Source organism: Palaemon carinicauda, chromosome 17, assembly GCF_036898095.1.
Source record: "Palaemon carinicauda isolate YSFRI2023 chromosome 17, ASM3689809v2, whole genome shotgun sequence".
Lineage (NCBI taxonomy): Eukaryota > Metazoa > Arthropoda > Malacostraca > Decapoda > Palaemonidae > Palaemon > Palaemon carinicauda.
The window spans coordinates 74,917,948-74,923,200 of record NC_090741.1 but is presented as its reverse complement, the minus strand read 5'-3'; positions in this window follow the sequence as shown (position 1 = coordinate 74,923,200).

Here is a 5,253-nt window from a genome sequence, read left to right as displayed (position 1 = left end):
AGTAGTCAACCCTTTGACCGAAGAAAAAATGTTTGGTAATCTCAGTGTAGCTAGGTGTAAGACGGAAGAGGAGAATGTAGAAAGATTAATCTAGACTATTCGGTGTATGTGCAGATAAATTAAAAATGAGCCGTAACCACAGAGAGGGATCCAATGCAATATTGTCTGACCAGTCAAAGAACCTAATAACTCTCGAGGGGTAATATCAACCGGCCAGGCCAACCTACTGTATATTCCTGATCTAGATATCAATCCCTGGCACCATCGTTCAATTACTTTTTTATCCATAATCCAATGTTTCCGTTAGATTTTTCCTAATTCGGACCTTCCATTGCATTCAGATTTTAATGTACTGAACCATCCTATAGGTAATACTAGATATGTAGTTAATTCTAACAGTCTTACTTTCTCCATCACAAGGCTCAACACTACAAAATATTCTAGGGGTCTTATTCTATCTGTTGCCAAATTATGGAATGACCTTCCTAACCAAAAAGTAGAATCTGTGGAATTTCAGTTCAAACTTTTCCTGTTGAACAGGGGGGGGGGGGCATAAGTCTCTCTTCATAGTTTATAAATAACAAAGCCATTTTAACGTTATATTTATTATTCGTTACTTTTAATATAATTCATGTATTTACTTATTTCCTTTCCTCACTGGGCTACTTTTACCTTTAGAGCCCTTAAGGTTATAGCATCCTGCCTTTACCACTAGGATTGTACTTATATTATATATATATATATATATATATATATATATATATATATATAAGAGGAAAGCCCGGTAATACGAATATACATACATTTATGATTACATTAGGCAAATAGGCCAGTCGTACCAAAGCAAAACAATACAGTTCCTTGTTCGCAATAATAAAGACACAGTGACGAAGACCACAATTTAGCCAGTAATTGCCCAGGAACACAGACTCCAATAACATTACAGCTTCAGATAAACGTAATTCAGATTATTAGCTATCTCTGCACCAAAGTCAGCCAAAGGCTCTGTAATCAATACTGAGCTCGACACAGAAGGAAGGAAGAGTGAAATAAATTAACTTTATTTTATATTCTATCATTATTTCCACCTAGGAAGAGTGGAGTTTTAAGAATTAACAAGAACAATAAAACCTCACCGACAGCAATAACGATAAAAGAAATACTTTGCAATGGGCAAAATAATAACAAGACCAAAACCAACAGCAACATAATAATAATAATGATAATAATAATAGCAATAATAATAATGATAATAGGCTTCCTTGATCTAGAAGCTGAGGGATAATGTATTATTACATAGGTTCCACAGGTGTTTCACCCACGTTCGTGCACTGTAATAGCATTGCTTTTTTTACATCTCTTGCTCTTCCCGCACCGCAGTGATAATAGAAACCTGTTTATGCTTCCTATCTCATGTTTTGCGCCGTTTGAATTTTGTGTCATTCTTCCTCTCAATTATCTGTATATACACTTGTTGGTTTTAAATAAACCCAGTTGTATTCATCTTACCTCTCTTATTACCTATCATCCACCTTTCTCAGTTAGTTACCCCGGGGGACCAGCCCCCTCCCGCCGTCCCCTCACTACTATGGCTTTCTCTTTGACGATGCCACCCTCGGACCCTATCTCTTCTTCCACGTCACATCCACGAAACTACCCCCATTAGGCAGTGCAAAAGCATTCGACGGGTTTCTGCGCGACCCAAGGCTCAGTTTTATATCAAGGGTTGGATTCGCTGAAGTACCATAGCAGACTATGTCCTCCCTGCGATCCCCAAAGACACTTTCCCGGAAATCTCGACCGGGGGAGGGGCCATCACAAAAGCTTACAACGCCTTCAAAACATACCTCCTGGAGCAGTAATCACCATAGCAAGCCACATGCATGCACAATTTTTTCAGCTCTCTCAAAAATCGTTTGGGGACCAAAAGCCTTATCTCTCCATCCAGGAAATGACCAGTATCCCTCGCCTCCAACCTGCTGCAAATGGCTCTCCTCGGGAGATGAAACTAATTTGTTCCATTTGGGAACACGCCGCTATCCCCAATGTCGATATTTTGTCTATTAAGGACCTGATGACCAAAATCGATGCCTTTATAGACAGCCACTTCACCACCTTCAAGACCTCCATCAACAACTCCACTCCTGACAAAGAGGACATCTATTCAACATCGACCAAAGCTGACATGAATACAATATTACATAGATGCCCACCCCGTGAGAAGACAGAGCCATGACAAACACGCCCACCACACATATACGCCACCGCACGCTCGCTCTACAGACACTTACCGACTCCCATTCGATGCAGTTGGGTTACTGCTACTACAGATTCGAGGCTAGTGCAAAGAAATGAGCAAATGGTTGTAAGTGGCCAAAAAAAATTGTAAATAGGCCATCACTTGTGGCTTTGACCTCCCCTATCACTAACCTTTTCTTTTAACATGATGCAGGAATGGACATGAGGGTTTTGGTAGACACTGGTGCTTGCAGTTCTCTTCTACCAAGGCCACTCTCTAATACAAGACTTAATCATTCTAAGCCTGCTTATGTCCACCTGCTACCTGGCATACTTGTGCTCTTCCTCCAAAGAGGAACACATCCGTCACCTACACATTGTTCTCAACTACCTGCAACAGAAAAGCCTTGAAGTCCTGTGCGGCAAGTGTACCTTTGGCACCAGCATAGTATCATTCTTAGGCCATTGCATCATTCCAGCGTCCAACCCCTACCAGACAAGGAATCAGATACTCAAAACTTTTAAAAGGACTCGACCATCAAAGCATTAAAAGAATTCTTGGGCATGAAAAACTATTATCACCGGTTCGTGCCAGCCATTGCCGCTTTACCTGATCCGCCCCTCTTTGCCTCAGGAATTGACCTTCTGCAACACAAAAAATGCCCTATCAACTGCTGCTGCTCTCACATTTCCTAGGCAACATGCTCATATCCTTCTCTCCAGCGATGCCAATGATGTCACTATTAGTGCAGTACTTGAGCAGGTGGTAAACGGCTCGCCCCACATATTGAACTCCAGAAAACCGAGGAAGAATCAGTCTACTCTACATTCAACCACGAATTGCTACCAGTGCCATTGGTTGTCGATCACTCTCACTACTTCTTAGTTGGTACACCCTTCGTCATTCACACGACCACATGCCACTGGTGCATGCCTTCACCCAAGAGTCTAACGCCTAGTCCTCCAATCAACCCCGCCACATGTCTGCCATGGCTGAATACAACTGCACCCTTCAACATGTCTCTGGGAATATGAATCCCGTTGCCCATGCCCTGTCAAGAAACACATTAACCGCTGTTCACCTGGAATTGGATTAAAACGCCATGGCAAAAGCCCAACGAAAAGATGTAGAGTACCTAACATGCAACATATCCTGCAACTCCCTCTGTTAAAAAGAAGTCCCCCTTGAAGCCTCCAAAGTCAGCCTACTCTGTGATGTTAGTACTGGTAGGCCGCTACAGTGGATGGATATCCTGTGATGACAATAATGGTAGGCCACAACCGTGGATACCTGGCCTCATGCGCCGACAAGGGTTTCATTTCATCTATGGCCTCTCATATCCTTTATGACAATCTGCTGCACGTGAGAAATCATGTTTTGTTGCGTAACAACACTAGCAAGCCTCCGCTAACAACCCCTTCCTTGGGCACTTTCCTCGTGATCTGTCATATACCGAAGGCTTTCTTAATTAACATTCGTGGTAAAGAAGACCGCGTCTCCTATGGTCAGATTCAAGAATCTGGGTAGAATTGTGAAAAACCTAGATTATCGCAAAAAACAATAATTAAATAATAATGTGAAAAGTTGCATTAAAAGATAGAAGGAATCAGGTAAAAATAGAAAGTTAGAAAATAATGATAAAGGTTTCTGTTTAATGTTGCAAGTAGCCGAATCGATTGATAAAATGTGTTTGAATTAAAGATATATGGAATAGTATATAATAGGAAAAGATATCCATTGTTTGGTCGCCATGCATTAAACATTTCTGTTAAATCTATCCAACGATGAAATTTTCATGTTGACCTTTTCTCCTCAAAGGTATCTCAACTGTCTGTTGGAGAATTATTAGTTCTAACAATTATATGATAACTGCCTCCGATTTTGGGAAACAATAGATTGAACTTTGGCAGATATTTTGGTAGAATTTCGACTGCCAAACTTACAAATTCAATGAATTCTGAACAGAAAGACATTGCATTTAAACATATTGCATATATTGCTCAATGCCAACACATGCTCTCATATACGATGCTATTTGTTAGAATTCGAGACTTTGATCGACTTTATATTTATTTCATACAATTAATATTTCATGGTAGAATTTTCTTTGTTGATTTTGATGTTTTTTTTCCAAGACTTTATACTTGTTTGGAAAAAAACTTCTAATTTTATAGGGTTTACTTCTAATTTTTTAGTCATATATCTTTTATCATAAAGAAATCTTGAAGTTGTATTACTTGTAAGGGTTACCTTATATCGATAATTTACTTAGGGTTCATAAATTTTCTTAGGACGCTCCATACAAATCTACTATAAAGAATCATATTTCTCAATCGAGAAATTTCAATCTTTTCTCCAAATACTGAATATTTTTCAGAATGTTTACTGTATTTTCATTTACCTTTTCAATGAAAATTTGGTTATTTTCCAAAATCTAGTACTTATTTCAAAATATATATTCTAGTAAAATATAATAACCAATCTGCATGAGTTTATACATATCGCCAGAATAGTTTGTCTTATTTTCATGAATTTGCGGTTTACTAAATCTAAGGTGATTAGCCTTACTCCAATTTTTCACGTCTCTTATCCACCTCAAAACCTCATCATAAGAACATTTTCTTTTGTGCATGAATCTGCGCACAAGACGACCACCTCAATCACATCCAAGTCAAAAAATTGTATCATCGTCTCAACTGAATTTCCAAATTTCCGGATATTGAATAAATCACCGTAAATGAAGCAAAGACAAAAGGGTAATTTTTTGTGGCTATTGACAAGGTAGAGACGAAAAGTAAAGACTTTAAATAAATCCAACATTAATGGCTGCCTTTGAGTAAAGAGCCCATTCCACCATAAGAGGCTTAAGCAAAAAGAACAGTAAGAGTATTTTTCTGAACTTCTCCAAGACAATGAGTATGAACGTTATCTCTCTATATCAGTGCAAACAAACATACTCAAGAACGAACAGAATTGAACCTTGATTAAACGCTCAATGGTGAACATAATTCTTG